General features: G+C 37.7%; 1 protein-coding gene across 2 annotated transcripts in view; it reads right to left on the bottom strand.

The window, feature by feature from the left end:
• Nucleotides 1–19,503, bottom strand: part of Utx (Utx histone demethylase) — a 74,966-nt gene that overhangs the window by 42,883 nt on the left and 12,580 nt on the right. The window contains exon 1 of one of the 2 annotated variants that reach the window (XM_070292567.1): nucleotides 12,439–13,101. The exons of the other annotated variant lie outside the window; for it this stretch is intronic. The gene's annotated coding sequence lies outside the window, so the exon portion shown is untranslated. Of the gene's footprint in view, nucleotides 1–12,438; nucleotides 13,102–19,503 lie in introns of those variants that run through there. 2 annotated transcript variants of the gene reach the window in all.

Raw genomic sequence — 19,503 nt, 5'->3', positions numbered from 1 at the left:
GACATTCAACTGACAGAGGGCGATTCGATAAACGACCTGTTCGTTTCGATCGGAGGGGAGTTCAACGAGCATTCGCAACCCTTCGTAGCGGCGCACGGGGGTTCCGAGAACTGTCCTTCGCGTAAATACGTGATCGCCTTCACGGAAGTATACTACCTCTTCCTCCTTCCTGTCGGCCTCACGACAACGTGGATTATACGTGCGAGAGGATCGATTTCAATTGCGTGTACTTCTTTTACCGCGCTGTCGATTATACAGCGCATACGTGTATAACCGGTTAAATGAGACTGGTTGAACGCTCCTTGTTTAATAGGTAGTCTCTATGTATAGACTTGATAAAGGTGACTCTGCGTTGCGAAAAATATGTAATACGTTTATATATATATATATATATATATATATATATATATATACTGGGTGGCCCATTTTAATCCATCCAGTCGGAATATTTCAAAAACCAAGCCCGGAAGAGAAAAATGTTTCAAACAAAAGTTGTGTGGCTTCGAGGGGGCCATAAAATAGTGACAATGATTTGACCTTGGAAAATCATTTGAAGGTCATGTGAAGGTCAACTTTAAAATCTTAAATGGAAACCCCCATTTTTTATTTAGTATTCTTGTAGCTGACATCGAGAGCTTTCCAAAACACTATAATAAAGTATTTTTTCATTAAGTACTTTTTGAGTTATTTTATATTTTAATCTGACATCTTTTGATATAAAAAATTAAATATCTCATAAAATATTCAGTTTTCGATAATCTTACCGTAATACTTTTATGTACAGAATAATGAGACAAATCAATTAGTGCAAAAAAAAACTAACTATTTTATGAGATATTTAATTTTTTATATCAAAAGATGTCAGATTAAAATATAAAATAACTCAAAAAGTACTGAATAAAAAAATAGTTTGTTATAGTGTTTTGGAAAGCTCTCGAGGCAAGCTACAAGAATACTAAATAAAAAATGGGGATTTCCATTTAAGATTTTAAAGTTGATCTTCACGTGACCTTCAAATGACTCTTCAAGGTCAAACCAATGGTACCATCTTATGGCCCTCTCGAAACCAAACAACTTTTGTCTGAAACATTTTTCTCTTGCGGGCTTGGTTTTTGAGATATTCAATTGGATGGATTAAAATGGGCCACCCAATATATATACAATATATTATATATATTATATAATTACTTTTTTATATCTTTTTATATTATTTTATAATATTAGAATGTATTGATATAGGAACATAAATCTTTCACCTTCATATATATATATAGAAAATAATATGAAATAATATATAAAATAGTTATATAATACACACATTAATGGAAATGAATCACGATCGCGCATGCGCAGTCAGTCTCGAGCATGTTTGTCGCGGTAAGTAAAAATGACTATTGAAGAGATACCGAGTGTACCTTCCTTCTGTGTACTTCTTTTCAAACTACACAGCAGTCCTTCGGTTTTTCATAGCCCTTACTCGAGATCGAAATGGTTAACATACTCCATCCGCGCAAACCATTAATGGTATTTGCTAATCGTCGTGGTAACCATGGCTGGCATATTAGCCATTTGCATTACCAATAGTATATCGTACCTGAATAATGACGACGACGACGATGCTTTCGACCTTCGAGGCACCGCAATTACCGCGCACCGACGAGAACGTAAATATGCTTTGCTTTTCGCGATTCTTTTCGTAGTTGCAGTTGACAATCGAAATAGCCGTATTTAGAGATGGGAGGGGGGGGGAAAAAAACGTTTTTTCGCAAAGATTTTTTCGCCAATAACGGAACAATAATTTCGATAAATTTAATTAATCATTATATATAAAAGAGCTAGATCTCATTTCTCCAAAAAGTTCTTCCTTTAGAAAAAAAGGATCTTGATTAAAGATAATCATAAAGAAGTGTGATAAATATTGCAAGATGTCAGAGATCCCCTTATGCATTGTGAGTGATTGAAGAAAATAGATTTTTGTAACAAATGTTCCATAAAACTGAGACTGTCGGAGAGAGATTTGACGTTTCATACACACAATTCAATACTTTCGCATCCTCCCGGAGAGCAGGTCCATTGTCGCTGACATGTTCGAGAATGGCAATCAGTCAGTCAGTCAGTCAATGGATGATAGATCGTGCTCGACGATATCCGATATTGGAGCGAGTGCAACGAATGCGAAGCGACACATTCGTATTATCGTCACTACGCGTGTGCATATATTATACGTACGTGGCTTAGTTAAGGACGAGCAAAGCGCGCGAAGTGATTATCGAACAGGAGGCAAGATCGAGGGTGCAAAGACGACACGTGGAAATGATGCACTCGCGCGTCATTGCGAAGACTTACGGACATCTATTTAAAGTTCGAGAACTTAATTGACACGCTCGCTGACGTCGAGTTTAGATTTAGATCCCCGAGAAAATAGTAGCGCAAAAGAGAAAGAGAGATATTTTTTTACAGATGCCAATATAAAAATGTATATACTATATATAGTCTCTCGATTATTTGACGAAATCAGAGATGATTTTTCTTTGGTCAAATTATTGATTTATCATAATTCGACATCATATAATAATACTAAATTAAACTCGAGTTAATTTATATTAATCTAGTTTTCTAACACACACACATATCATTATTATTAATTTAAACGAAAATCGAAATTAGAAAATTGTCTTTTTTCAAAAGTAACAATAATAAAGATAATTATATATAATTAATATATATATATATATATATATACATATATTTTTAAATTAATAAGAACTAAAATGCTATAAAAAAAAATCATCAAAAATTCTATCTTATATATAACAAAGTTCTACTAAAATAATAGAGTTATTAATTCTACTAAAATAATAGTTTTATTATTTTTTAATAGTTATTGTTTTCTAATTGTAAAATAAGACATCGACTTTGATCTCGAAAAATCTATTGGAACGTTTCCGAACACCCCGTATTGCTAAATAGCGGACGCGCTCTCTGGAAGATATTCGGAGAACAATGAAGCGCGCGCACGCACGCACGCATGGCGCATACAAAGATGACGTAAGCGCTGATTACGCGTCGTCGTGTTGCATGTGCAACGCGACGTTCGCAGAATGCGGCAATGCACCGGGTTCCGTATGTGCGTGTTATATATATATATATATATATATATATATATATATATATATACATACACACACACACGTATAATATACGCGCGTGTGCGTGCAATGCATGCGTCAAGCGCCCGCAAAGCGAAGGACGGGGCCTTCAAGTACGTACATTGTACATATCGCGCACGGTCGATATGCATATAATATATATAAACACACATATACACATATATGTATATATGTACGCCTGCGAGATCGTCAGCTGACAAGAGAAACCAGGCGAAGCAGGAAGAGAGTCCGCGGCCTTGTTCAAATGTCCTCACGAGATGAAAAAACAAGCGAGAGAGAGAGAGAGAGAGAGAGAGAGAGAGAGAGAGAGAGAGAAATATATATTGAACGCGAGTTTATATATTTTGCAAGAGCGAAACTTGTGCAAAGTTGCAAAATTCGAAGGAGAAATGAGTGTTATTCCCGATTGCGTAAAAATTGCATTCCGTTTGTTTTAATCCTCAACAAATGTTTTCAAAGCCTAAATGATATGCTGTTATATTATATTACATATATATATATATATATATATATATATATATAATTTTAGAAAAATTAAATCTTATACGAAAAATAATCACTAAAGAAAAAAAGCTTTAAAGACCCCATGATAGATAATCACAATGGCATGTGACACTGAAAATATGTTTTCGATTATCGACATGTGTGTTTGACAAACTATAAAACCATATTCGTTACTCGATCATTTACTTTCTTATCCTACTTATTCTGTTTCAAAAAATTAATTATAATCAACGTTTAATATAATTCGAAGAGACCATATCTATATATTTGTATATACGATTCGGATATAAGACACTTTTTCTTTTTTAAAAGACAATCGGTTTAAAATTAGATGTGCTTGAACGAAAAACAAACAGGCAGAGTTCACTTGCTATGATGACGCAAGGTCGCGTGTGCATCGATTAGCAAACTTTGCAATGGAGAGCGATATCCATCCACAACTTTATTTAGTTGCATTTTCATGGCGAACATTATCCTTATTCTTGATGACGACTCGATCGACGCAATTATCGTCGAAGGAAAATTGATTTTTTTTTTTTCCCCGCGCAATCACATGATGGATTCTTCTTTACCGCAGGCAAGTTCTTCTCGTCGTCATTGTATCTAATGCCATCAAAAATTCCTCACCAGTATTACAATATAACGGTTTCGCTATTCCTGCTTCCGAGGAGAACGAATCTCTCTCTCATTCCGAATTTAGACGACAACGCTCGTGCACAGCACGGGGAATATCGATCAGGCGAGTATTATCGAACCAGCCGTTGAGGATTCTACCGGGTGTACCCCGAAACGCGAGCCTGCTACAGAACTGAAACATCTGGTACTTCGAGCCCACCTTTAGGAACGCTGACGAGGATGGCTCGGGCAATTGACGCGAGCGAATGGGAGACGAATGTTTCTCAGCTTCGCTTTAGAAAGAGACCCTCTCTTCCGACTGCTTCGCTCTCAATTAGGGACTGAGGTCTTTTGGCTGAAAACAGGTAAACCGGTTGCCCTGTTTCGAATCTGCAGAGGCGTTAACTTACACCTCGTCACACATCAGAACCGTTGTCGTATTTTTCGCACAAGTTTCAATTTTATAGAAAACGAATTCTTTTTAACGAAGACATTTTTTACAAATTACAATAACTTTGTAAAAATAAAGAAATTTTTTTTTACAATAACAAATTAAGAAGTACAATGTGTTGAAATAATTATAGGGGTTTCAAATTTGTATACCAATATAAGAGAAATTAATGATATTGAATATACAGAATCAACATCCACGAAATATACAAATGTCATTCAGTTTTGTACCAGAAAAATTCACATTTAGATAATAATATTTTTTCGCGTAAAAAAAAAAAGCTATATTAAATATATAATTTGAAAAATAAAATTCACTCTCTTTCAGATTGCGAAATAAAAATGTCAATGTAATCGAGACCGCTTTGACTGACCGTATTGTTTATCCCTCTAATAAGCTATATATTCCTTTTACTCTGAAAACTCTCTTTACCCTATATAGTCGTCGGGTAAAACTTTACTAAACGCAACGAAAGAGCACCGCAACGCGATGCATCGACGCGACGGACGACCTAAGCAAAGTTAGGTTTCAGCGCTCAACACAAAGGGAAGAAGGGACACAACGGCGAGGGGGTGGCGGAGAAGAAGAGAACAGGAAGGGAAGGGGGAAGAGAAAGAAAGAGAAAGAGAAATAGGAGAATCCGACAGAGTGCAACGCGCGGATGAAGAGGAAAGGGCGCCATTCGAGGGAGGGCTGTTGAACTTTCAGGGTCACTCCCGTGGGCCCGCGACGCGTAGAAAAGAGACAGCGTGAGGAAGGCGAAGGAGGCGCAAGAGGGGAGAGAAAGAAAGGGCCCAGAGACGGTGTTGGGGAGAGAGAGAGAGAAAGAGGGGGGGGGGGACGGACAGCAAACTGCGACTCGACACAAAAATTCGCTCCTAAATCTAACTAAGTCTACGAACGCGCGTGCGCGATTCGGACCGATTGGTTCGTCTCTCCGGGACCTTAGGACCCCGACGAGCGCCGATAGAAGTGGAATAGCGTTGGCGTCGTCCTTACCGAATGCGTGCCAGGGCCCTCACGAAAGCCCTGGCGCGGAGAACCAGTTTTCGGGCCTCGCCGATTCTCCCCATCACCCTCCCTCCACCCCTCCCCCCATCCCCCCAGGATCCCGCGGGGGCTACACAGGCGCGGTGAGCGACAGCGAAATAGACAGGGTCGCACGCCAAAGCGTCGAAGATTCACTTTCGGCCGTTTCGCTTCTAGATTCCGCCACGAATCGCGAGCTCGAGAATGCGAAGGGAATGTCCGAATCGGGGAGGAGAATGTATCAGGAATAAAATATAAATGACATATTATAATCACATGGAAAAATAACGATCCTCTCCAACTGATGGCTCCTTCAAATCGCAAATTGATATTTTTTATCATTTACTAATGTTTCCTTTTTTCATCTGTCGAATCGTCGTTATGTACGTGCGAGAAGTTACTTCAAGCTCTTGCGAGTCTCCTCGAGATGGACGAGAATATTTCACGGTTCTCATCCGAGGAGCAGTCTCACGCGATCAGATAGAATGGCGGGGTGCAGGAAGTTAACCGTAAGTCGGTGACTAACAATAAGTGCGAGGAGGATTCCACGTACGTGCCGGAAATCGTCGAGAGTCCGCGTGAAAGCGCGTGTACGCCAATAAGAAAAATAGATAAGAGCGAGAGAACATATATCTCAAAGTAAGCGAAAAAAAAACCGAGCAGGCCCGTTTTTATTCGTGAGAGAGCTCGGAAGATTGTTACCGCTTAGCAGTAAACTATGCGGCCTGCTAAGCTCACGGTAAATACAGGATGACTCTCTGTACCTTCAAATATCCTCTTTTTATCCGATATAATTCAGAAACGGTTCTCTTCTTCGCCAAAAAAAAAAAAAAAGCGATAAGAAGCCCATTTATTTACGGATCGTGTAGAAAAAAATTAGAAATTAAATAAATAACAAACTTTATTTCTATATCAAAATATTTTCTTCGATTCTTTCTCTCTCTCACTCCGTAAAAATATATTAAATTACTTTATATATTATAGAATTGAAATAGTTGTTCGTTTGTTTACATTCATATATTGGGTTGAACGGAAAGTTCGTTCCGTTTTTTTACTAAGAGATGAAGAGCGAGAAAACGGCACAAACTTCCCGTTTAACTCAATAACTTTGATATTATTTGAAAGAAAATTCAATTCTCTACGACTTTTGTTTCGGTACATTTTGTTAAAAGACGCATGCTTTCTTTGATATTCGTAGAAATGTGAAAACTAACCGTGATTTCAGAGATTTTTGGGCGCTAACTTTTTAAGGAAGCATTTTTCGACCCATACTTATAGGAAACTTTTTGTTCGGTATTAAATTATCTTTCAAATGAGATGAAAATGACTGTAGTTCGCTTCATAGGTTTCGAAATAAATCAGTTAACAATCAATTTCAAATGTATCGAAAAGTGTTCTTCGGCTATTGATTCGGTTATTCGAAAACCTATGGAACGAACTAATAATATTATCTAAAATTGCATTAAATTAAATATATAGATTTAATTCCTGACACGTTATCAATATTATGTAATTAATTTAATCAACGAAATAGTCAGAGTATATAACAATTCTCAATTTTCAATATTAAATCGCGTAACAATTTAATCTCGATATATAAATACTTTTGGGAGCTAAAGCGAAATTGTGATGGTGCGTGATAATAAAATCTCATTTTATACTTTTTTTTTTTTTTTTTTTTTTTTTTTTTTTTTTTTTAAGTTATATTACTGATTATCTCATTTCATATCGCTAGCATCTAAAGGACGTGTATATCTTCCCCACTATTAGTACAAATATCTTTTCTCCCAACAAGCATATTTCTAGGATTTATCTAAAATAAATTCTATCATTTTCTAAGATATAAAAAACTTGAACTGCTCTTTAAATATTGATATTATAATAATATTGATTTTTCGTTTCTCTACGTACAGATATAGAAACTTTCTGCTGTGTGTAGCTTCTATCTTATGATAATTATATTTTATTTCTCTCTCTCTGTCTCTCTCTCTCTCTCTCTCTGATATGAGTATTTATTATTAGCGCGATATTTATATCAACAGTAGTATACACAGGGTATGATACTTTTTCGTAATTATAATATTGAGATAATGAAAATGGTGCGAGGTCTTACAAAAACTGTTATGGTTAACTTAATAAATGAATATAATGACGCGAAAACTTCTCTACCACGCAAAACTTTGTACAATCACGAGGGACAATCTTTATCTGCGTCTCGGAGCGGGCGACGAATCGTTGTCGTCGGGCGATAAGAAACTCGAACGAACGAAAACTCCGGTCGAAAGAGCATACGAGCTGCGTACGTACGTACGTATATATACAAGAGAGGGCCGTTCGCTGGTGAGGGGTCAACGACCGGATCTCCTCTCTAGTACCTGTATCATCCTCGGTTCTTCCTCCTCGGGCGGAACGCGTACGAGCGCGCGGACGCATCCTCCGCGTCTTCCCCTCTTTCTATCCCTTCCCCCCTCCCCTCCCCTCCTCGAAACTAGTCTTACGCGTGAATTATTAATCCCCGCGGGATTCCGTTTGAATACGCCGGTGTCTCCGAGATCCTTTCGGAGACATCTTAATTTCGCCCTATGCTAATTTTTGACACTTCCTTGTAATAGATAGGCGGCGAATTTTCGTCGGGAAGGAGGTTCTACTTTAAATTTCAATCGCTCGGGCGAATTTATTTATATATAGTAATTTATTAAACGTTTTTATCCTAAAACTCCCTTTTCGAACGATAATTTGAAGTTAAGAAAATTATTAGATAAAATCTAATGTTTTTCTCGAATTTTCAAAAGCGAATACTCTTAACGCGGGAAAAGAATTTTTGCTGTTAAATCGCGCAAACGTTAACGCAATTCAAAAAGGGGGGGGGGGAACGACGAGAGGAACGATATAAATGTCAACGGATGGAGGATTATACACGCTTGGAAAGTCGCCGAGAAATTAAGCGACCTCGTCGTCTCCCGCGATTAGCATGCGCTACAAACGCTCTTAACCCACTGGAGGATATTAATTCGCGCGTGTATATCACCCGTGATCAGCTGATCGGCTCTCGCGTGCGCCGCGCCGGTCGACTGATCGGGTATATACATCTATAACGCGATCCGGTACAATCGTGATTAATATCTTGCCATTATAGCCAACGAGAGAAATGCAAATACAAAAAACAAGCGTAGTGTTCACTGCTCATTTTTATCTTCGTTAAATGCGAAAGCGAAGAATTGACGAATAATCGTGATTGAATTGACGATTTAGAAACGAATATCTGTCAGGGATATTATTTTTCTTTTAGGCAATCAATAAGAATAATGCCATGTCTGTATATTCTCTTCAATCTTTTAATGGTATTTTTATTCTCTTTATTATTTCTCCTCTTATTATCTTTTTTATCACGATAAATATAAATATCTAATATCAAAATTAACGAGTAACATTCTCACATACGGTTTTATAGAGTACCTCCTCTTTCCATCTCTTGAAACAACCAAATAATGAAAAATTAAATATTTATTTATTTACACGAGATAGCCACTTGATATACTTAATAAAGAAAACAATAATTAACGAGTATCATTTTCACATTCGGTTTTATAACCTTCTTCCCTCGGTTGAAACAACCAAATAATGAAAAATTAAATGTTTATTTATTTGAACAAGACAGCCACTTGATATACACTTGATAAAAAAGACAATAAAAAAAATTGATGAAATAAAATTGACAGTATTGAGAGAGAGAGAGAGAAAGAGAGAGAGAGAGAGTTCATGTAAATGGAAAGAACACAATTATTTTGTAAATTAAATTGGCACGCAATATAATAATAATCTAAAATTTCATTTTCGTTAAAAGTTCAATTAATTCAAATCGCTACATTTTAGGTACAATGCATACGTATGCAGTGTATTATTAATTTAATCATTATCAAAATATTATATATTTGTTTCTATTATTACTATATTTCTATCTCTCTTATTTTAATTTCATACAATTTTTTGCCTATTAATAATTTTTTTTTTATACAAGATAAAAATTCCCCCATAAAAAAAAAGTAATCTTCATTAAGTTTAGGTAAAATTTAAATTGATCGTAGGCACGATTGACATTCGACAACCTTATTTGGGATGCAACTCTGTCGCGATTCTAAAGAAGTTTCAAGCTTGCCCATTGACAATTTTAATCTTTTTTTTTTCCCCTCCCTCTCGTACGATTTCTCTCGCACGCGCGTATATACGTCATCGATCTCGGTCGTTCTTCGTCATGCCGAGCTTTGACCGAGAAACAGCCGGGGGCCAGTGATCTTCAACTCGTTCAACAACACTCTGCGAGGTGGCATTGCCCGAATGCCATGGTCAGCGACCGTGAGAGATCGAGAATTTAAATTCTGCGCCGACTCCTACCGTATCATCCCCACCCCCCCCCTCTATTTTCCTCCTCCCCCGCGGATGCTGCAGTCACAAACATAATCTTATATCTATTCGTGTAAAAAAAAAAAAAGAAAGAAAGAAAGAAATTGAGCCGACGAGATCGGAAGCTGCGCGAGATAAATTTCTGACGAAACTACTATAATATATGGTTGAGAAGATTTTATTTTTATTTCCTTGAAACGTCGAGTGCGAACACGCTAATTATTTAACTGATTTCTTCGATCAATTGTATTTTTTTTTTTTTAATTAGCTCTCCTAAAAAACGGTACACTAAGCGATCTATGTAATTGAAATTTTAGCAAGTTAATCGGAGGCGATAAAAATATCTTTTAGATAAAAAGAGAAATATGTCAAAAATGTCTCGCTAAATATTACACTAAAATTACATTACCAATAATATATTTCGTTAATTCAGAATAATCTTGAGAAAAACTTCGATATCTCTATTCGATTATTACTTTATATATATATAAAATTTATTTTACTTTTTTTTATTATTAATTCTTCTGTCAGTTCGGGAACAGAATTAAAAATTGAAAAAAATAACAAGCGATTCGCCACGACCCAATTTCTCATCGTGTATCAATCGACCCCGACAGTTATGACGCGTCAATAGTCTTCGACCTTTCGCGTATTATTATCGACATTACTCAGAGCACTTATGCGACTTGTTGCATTTACCCGAACCGTGATAATTAATGACTCTACTAAATATCACTTCCACGCTCGACACCTTCAATTTCCGCCTCCGGATTGGCCTCTTTCGAAAATGCCATGCGTGCTGTTGCTAATAATAATTTATTTCTATCAACGAGACATTTCAAACATCTCTATTTCACTCAAGATATTTTTATCTCGTCTGATTAACTCTTTTTTAAACTCTAGCTGTCGATAAAAATTCTGTCAAAGAAAGAGATATATTAAAAAAGTAAAATTTCAAGGGTCACTCGCGTGAGTTATTCTCTTCGCGGACGAATTACAACGATAACGGTGAAAAGGTTTAACGGATCTTCTAATACACAAATGCCAAGGTTTACAGTCGCGTTTAAATCCGCGGGGCTTTGGCACTTTGGCTTTTATTCGCTATTTAGAGCAAGGCCTCATCAAGGTCACGGGAGAGCATAATGGCCGGAAGTTACCGCTTCCACGCGAAAACGTCATGTGCATCGCAGTCGCCTCCTTCGCGATCGCGATTACGAGTTCGCATGATCCGAGGACGCTCCCCTTGCCCGCTACACACCCCAACAATTTCTTCCACGGCACGAAAGTGTAAGAATCGAAATAGATCTTTATTCACATAATGGACTGGTTATCGAAACACGCGAACATGTCTAGTTAATATTGATTTATTAAAAATTAAATTTATCTATAAAAAATTTAATTTAATTCGATAAAAATTCAATTTATCCAAACTTTAATGTTTTAAATATTTAAAAAATTCAAACCTCTCCAATATGTTTCACGGCACCGTATAATAATTAAAGATATTTACGGTATAATCCAATGATAAAAAAAAAAAAAAAAAAAAATCCGTGTATTCGGACTTTGATAAACGAAATTTACCGAATAAAGTAATAAAAGCCAATAAACACACCTAGGTTAGAGGATTCAAACTTTTGTCTCGAGTAATTTTTATACGGGTATAATTTTTTCGTCCGTTGAGGGCTCGTCACGCAACTCCGTGATGATCGTAAATTATATTAAAATATCACACAAAATATCTCGGATTTTTATCGAATCTCCAATCGTGTCATTTAAAGAGTATCACTTTCGTTTTCGAACGATATAGTTCTGCGTAATCGTGACGTAAAAATCTGCAAACGGTTAAGGATTATGAGGTAGACGGATCGGATATTTCGGGATCGTGGCGAATGAGCGGAGCCCTTCCGTGGAGTTGCGCCCTGCGCGCATGCCGCTTGCACGGCAAAAGGGTCAAAGGACGAGCGCTGAGCCGAGGGCGGTACACGAAAGCGTCGTCCCCGAGGCATCGATCGGAGGACTGGCCAAAAATTCGCGCGCGCGACCCCGCTCCGATTCGAAAGAGATGTGGACAGGGGAGAAAAAGAGAGAGAGAGAGAGAGAGGGGGGGAGGGTTGAAATCCGTTGGGTGCAGCGCGGAGGTGTAATAATCGAAGAGGAGCGCGAGCGTCTGTCACGAGAGCGTCGATCATACGGCCGGAGAACGAGGAGCTTGCAACGCGACGCGACGCGACGCGCCGCGCCGCCAACTTCACGCAACCACTCACTCACCATTTAAATCTCCCAGCGACGGTGATGACGATTTAAATCTCGACGCGCGTCGTCGAGTATATTTGGGGGGGGGGGGGGGGGGTCGCCTCCTCTCCTCCTTCCGATAAAGTGTATACACAAATCTTCTCCCGCTTCTCCTCTCTCTCGTCCTGATCTTCGCTCGCTTCTGGCTGCACTCTTACTCCTCCTTCCCCGACCCGATATCCCGTTTCGTGAGACGTTTCAACGACATCCCATGGCACCGACGATGACCCGTGTGTCTCGTTGGGCCGTTTGTTTGCGGCTGTTCCTCGAGCGCGCGCTTCCGGCAGTGAGCGTGTATTATGTTACGGAGAACACACAGAGAACACGCGAGGAACAGAGAAAGAGAGAGAGAGAGAGAAAGAGAGAACACCGCGAACGAGCACTCTCGTCCTCGTCGCGGTGTGAAATGCACGCCGATCGTCTTCGCGACGTATATCACGATATCGCGATCGCGATTGCGTTCGCACTCGGCAGTATTGTTACTACTATCACACTAGTGGCAGTGGTGAGATGATGCGTCGTCGTCGTCGCGGGTCGGGGAGAAACACGAGGGAGAGCGAGAGAAAAAGGAAGAGAGAGCGAGCGAGCGAGCGAGCGGCGGTAACGCACGCGGAGCGCGAGGAGAGACACCTCCACACGTCGACGGCTCTTGTGCGACTAGCGGCAGCGGCGCGCGGCGCGCGGCGCGTAGGGCGAAGATTAGGAGGCGCGGTGGCGCGCACCTTCCCCCACCCCACGCGTCCTCAAGGGAAGGGGAGCGCGCGAGGAGGAAGCGCGCATGCGTAACGGCCCTGTTTTTAGAGCAGCGCTCCGCGACACTCGTCGCCGAGCCACCGCCCGATGCGCGTTCACCCTCTTCGCGATGCGAGCCGATGCGATGCAATGCATCGTCTTTCCGAAGGCTACGTGCCGCTCTTTCAAACTCCCACCGACGCGATTTAGATCACGATACACAAATTTTTTTAATTCATCTTCATATCATAAGTAAAATACTCATAAAAAAATAAAAAAATTGATGATATATTGGTAATAGAATAAAATTGATAATTTTTTGTGCATTTCGCATTGCTTTATGATACTTTACAATTATGTATATGTATATATTATATTTAATATTCGATAAAAAGAAATCAAAATATACAAGATATCCCGAATGAATAGTGGTACAAGAATATTATATCGCGCGAAAAAAAAAATGTCAAAAATATTAAAGATTTTTCCATGCAAATTGTAATCACATTCATTAAATAAATTATTTATTATTTTATATATAATTATCTATTTTTTTCTTTAATATTTATTGTAAAAATATGTGCAAGTATACTTATAATACGTCTTCGTAAAGGTACTTTATGACAAAATCACAAATTTTTTTCTTCTTTACAATGATGAAGCAATTGAATATAATAAATGAGAGAGACAGAGAGAGAGGATAAAAATAAGAATTCTTTAATATAAATGTTTTTGCGGAGTTCGTGGAGCGCTTACGTAAAATCCAAAGAGGCAATTAAGCGCCTTCGATTGTGTCTAGTTTTTTTTTTTTTTTTTTTTTTTTTTTTTTTTTTTTTTTTAGGACGCCAGAAATTTCTTATAGACTACGCACAAAACGCACGTATAGGAAAGTGGTATCTGTAGCTTACTCGGAATTCGGGCCTATCATTACGAAAGCGTAATCGTCTGATTATACGTCTGACACGCACGAATCGCGACCGCGTGTGTGTATATATTGTATATTCGTGTGTGTATGTGCGTATATATATATATATATATATATATAAAATTCCACCATTGCAGTAGAGAAGCGAAAGCGTCGTGTAGGAACCGTCGTCGCTCCGGAATTTTGCGACGACTCTTTCTTCGATGCTCCCCATCTATACCCTTCGTTACCGGAATCTCCGTTACCGAAATACACGCGACGATAGTTTCCGGTTTCGTTTCTCTTTATTGCGCGGAGAATCGACGACCAAGAAGCTCATCCGCCGCAGTGATTGTCAAAATTTTTTCTAACGATACTAAAGAGACAAGAGCCATTAAATTTGTTCGCTTATTAGAAAGAGAGAAGCATCTATTACCATCGTTATTATTATAAAACGCGCAAACTAATGCACGCTGCGCTGTGCATTACCCTCGTATCGATAAAAGCCTGTCATGGCTGAGCGACAGTTTGACAGTTCAGATATTAAGCGCGTGCGTGTGTGTAATTTTAATTAAATTGATTCTGGAAAAAAAAAACGGAAAAAGAAAGAACTAGAATTTATCAATTAAATGAAATTGTACATATTTAATATGAACTGTCAAATGCGTCGCTCAACTATGACATGCTTTTATTGATATGAAGTAACAAACACAGCGCAACTCCGTAACGAGATAATCGATCAGCATCGCGGAAAGGAGGCAACAATACTTGCGAGTATCGATGCCTCTTTTAAAAAAGTGGATGAACCTAAAGCGCTTGAGATAAGCTGCTTATTCCAAAAATTTTATACTTCCCGCTTGAACAAAATCTGATTATTACTTCACCGATTGTTATCGGGGAAAGAGGGGGGAGGAGGTGGGGGGGGGGGGAGAAGTGCAACGCAGACTCGAACTCGTAGAGTCGTAGAGGATCAAGTTGTCGGGATACGCGATTCGTAGCGAGAACGAGTCGGTTGTCGCGTGAACGACGAGAATGCAATATACCGCGCGACGAATAACATCGCGAAAGGTTTAATTATGTAAAAACGCGAGCGCGCAAACAACGTGCCCCCCACTCACCTCATCGAACTTACCTTAATCCTTTAATCTATAAATAGCGCGAATCGCGAGCGCACGCAACGAACTATACGCGCGAGCGTTTGTTCACGACGAAACGAAACGGGGGAAAAAAAAAAAAAGAACACCTGTCTCGCGTGAGTCTTAAACGAAGCCGATCAACAGAGGATGACGTTACATCACGAACGTATTTGGGGGGAGGGGGGGATTAAGAGACGTCGCATATAGGGTAATTTGTCACAAGCGACCTGTTGTAAATAGATATTAATCCTATTCGCGAAATTTGACAAATAATAATTTTTATAAAAATATTATTTTTATAAAAAAGAAAGAACATTATTTCTCTTTTGTGTGGGAAAAAGAGTTATATATATTATATATATATATTTTTTTTTCCCCCCCTTTATTAAACACGCGATGTTCCATCATAAAATTTGTACTTGTATCAAAAACGAATGTGGTTTAGACCGATCCTGTTTAAATATAAAAAGAATTGCGACGATGAATCGAAATTACTTGAAAATGTATTTGTCAAATAAATGTATATTGAACATACGTTCAATACAAATTCATTCGCAGAAAAATGATGTTTTAGCATCAAAAGAAATTTTGAATCTTTCAAGGATTTAAAAGCATCGTGGCTTGGAAACATCGCGTTCGCGTTTCGAGAAAGAAAAGATGGAAATTCCGCGGGCCGAGGGCTTCGTTACCAAAATACACACAGTGCGACGGTTGCAATCTCTCGTTTCCCCCCTCCCCCCCCCCTCCCCCCTCCCCCGTTCTTTTCTTTTTTCCTTCTTTAGCCGTCGCGGCGGCTTGGGCGACGGAATTAAATTATTTTTAACTAACGCCATTTAATTACGTACGCCAAGAATCACACGGTACTTTCTTACCGAGTTAATTTCGCCAATCTGAGAAAAAATTTATCAAAATTTGCGAAAATTAGAACAGCAAGCATTTAAAAAAAAACTCATTTCCATGCAAATCGTGTGAAATCTATATTTAAAAAAAAAAAAGCAAATTATGTATCACGAAACAATAAAAAGCTCTTTTTGCATTGTTACTTGCAATTATTGTCTTTATCATACGCATATATATTTTATTATGTATATATAATTTAAAAAAATATATAAAATAGAGAAGGAGAGAGTTCCATATCTTATACAGTATTCATATTTAAGTTTTATAATACTTTTCTCCCTTATTGAATTGTTACATTTTTTATTATTAAGTGTACAACTTTGCTTCCGCCGTTTTCCTATAGATGGCTTTAGCGATAAGTAGTGGTCGGAATAAATAGATCATAGACGTCATGCGATAAACTTGGGCATCTCTGTCAACATAACCCCATAGAAACATTGGTCGATTTGTGTCTACATCATAAAGTTATTCTCGATTGAAAATGTCAGTTTACGAGCCAAATTCTCGTCATTTGCGGGAGGTTTTAATTTTCTGCTTCAATATGAAGAAATCTGCGGCTGAGGCTCATCGAATGCTCTCAAATACTTATGGTGAAGCCGCTATTAGCGAAAGAACGTGTCGTGAGTGATTTCTGCGCTTCAAGAACGGTGATTTTCACGTCGAAGACCGGCATAGCGGTGGAAGAGAGAAGGTTTTCGAAGATGCAGAATTGGAGGCATTACTTAATGAAGACTCGAGTCAAAGTCAAAAAGAATTGGCACGATCATTGGGAGTGGACAATACTTTGAATCATAAATGTATAACCAGTATTTTTACAATAAAGCCTCGAATTTCGGGGGAAAAAAAAACGGCGGAAGCAAAGTTGTACACCTAATATTAAATTTTGAGGAAAAAAAACACAATATTTCTAAGCCGGTTATGCAATCGTTGACGGAAGTTAACGTAATATTCACGTGATAAACGCACAAGACATCGGCGATTAAAGTCTTACCCGCGTGCTGCCCTTGAAACGTCGCCAATACGAGAGTGCACCTTGCTCATTCGCTAACTCACTTTTACGAAAGGAAAAGCTGTTACTTTCAGTCGGATCGATCCAAGTCGATCGCGTTACGAGGAAGCGAAAACTTGTTCAACATGATGTGAGATTTGGATGTTAAAAATCTATTATCGATCGATTGAGAAAATTTCAAGTTGCATGTGTCAACTATAACTTTAAACGCAATACGAAAAAATAAAACGCAGTCTCACTATTAAACTATATATATCTCGAACTTGAGTTAAATATATATATAATGTAAAACGAATAAATGGAGCAAGGAAACAGCTTACGCATCGAGTAATTATCGATGACAATCGTGCTTAAGAAACTCGCCTGACCTTAGATAAGCAGCGCTATTTTTAGTTCATTCTCAGTAATGAGTAAGCACGATACTTATACATACTACACAGTTGTTTTGAATGCTTTACCTATAATTATGTTTTCTTTCTCACACAGATTCTGAGAAAAAAATTGTCTATATATGACATAAAACTGATTTACAAATTTTTATCTTACATAAACAGTTTACTTCCGTCTCAATCCAATGTTAAATATCGCCTTAAAATTCCTCGAGCATCGCGGAAAAAAAAAAAAAAAATACGTCAAGTCATCACGTGTGATCTCGTCTTTAAAGAGGAAATCGGATTATGGTTTATGTCGATAATCTACAAAAGAGTTATAAATGTCGAGAACAAACTTGGCCTAGTGAATTCCGACTGATCTTATCGCGATGTCCGAGCCACGTGGTCACGGCGACGGCACGCACTTCGTCTTGCAAGGTGCAGTCTCGTGCCAGTAACATATGTACTTTCATGGCATCCGTTAGAAATGATCGCGTGTAAGTCGCACAGCGGGGCTTCGCACTCCCGCGGGAAACAACAATACGACAATATGTTTCCAATAATAAATTTATAAATTATAATTAAATGCTAGATCCACTCCTCTCTCCTACACTTCGTATTAATTGCAGTCATTAAATCACTATTAACGCTGTAATGAAAACAAGTGTTTCATTCTCGAAATAAATGTAATAAGAGATTATTTCAACGATAAATAATTGTCATAATTAATTTGATATCACAAAATTTTTTTTTCATCTTTCTTTTCTCCTCTCTCTCTCTCTCTCTCTCTCTCTTTCACATATAATCATTTACTGCAACCTATTTTAGGGATAAATTAATTTCATATAAATAATCTTCCTTTAAATTATTTTGCTACTAATATCAATATATGATATTCAAAAAATTAATTTAATTAAAACAATTGTAATAAAAGTAAAATTATTATTTATATTATTATTTATCAAATATTAATTCGATGACGAATTATTTGAAAAATCGGGCGAAAAATACGAATCTGTTTATTATATATGCAGTTCCTCGTAAAACCCGCCGTTTTTATTCGCGTTAGCGGAGTAAATCTTTCTTTTTTTTTATCTTTTTTTTTATTTACGCGAAGAAAGACCAGTTCATCGTTGGAAGTCAGTGACTTCCACGTGAAACGCTGGCGTCGCGCCGACTAATTTTAACTTCCTCAGCCAAATGCAGAAAAACAGACGAGGTGCACCGAAATAAAAGCAGATCGATCGAACACCGTTCAGGAACTGCAAACTAAATTATCACGGCGTATATTGGAACGTGAGAAATTCCTCGTATGAGATTCTAGTAAAGTTTCACATTTCTCGCGAACAAAATTCTGATCGTGTATCATAACATGCATACAAAAAGATTAGCGAACCATTAATTCATATCAATTCGATCACAGACGACATCATTAAATTATATATTATAATTTAATAATAATTGAAATTTTTATTGCAATCGAAAATATTGATTAATTAATATTCAATATTTAGAATTATATATAATCCTAAATGTTTAATTATATTGGATTGAATTATAAATTATATGATAAAGATTTGTCAAACTCGACACACATATGAACAAAGTTTTCTCGATAAAAGACGATGCAAGATCCTTTGTTCATAACCAACATAAAAATTCTTATGAGATTTAACGGGATTTAATGTGTCGATAGATTTTTGTTTTTTTTTTCCAAAAAATGGATTACATTTTTTCGCAAGTTACACAATATTATCTCCACTTTAATGAATGATAATTACGAAGAGATAATGCGTTACGTCTTAACATCTAAAATTTTTAAATCGATGTAAGTCTTTAATGACCTTTAATACACATGATGAGAGAAACTCGATTATAAAATGATCTCACCTTGCGATTGCCACCGCGATTCGCGTAATGCGAAGAGGAAGACCAGGAGGAGATAGAGGACAAGAAGAGGTGGAGGAGAAGGGGCTCCTTCCTTCCACG

Source organism: Polyergus mexicanus, unplaced genomic scaffold, assembly GCF_030449975.1.
Source record: "Polyergus mexicanus isolate NDT 795.1 unplaced genomic scaffold, iyPolMexi1.0 SCAF_3, whole genome shotgun sequence".
Lineage (NCBI taxonomy): Eukaryota > Metazoa > Arthropoda > Insecta > Hymenoptera > Formicidae > Polyergus > Polyergus mexicanus.
Note: the sequence above shows the minus strand (reverse complement) of the source record. Positions and strands in the feature narration are given on the sequence as shown.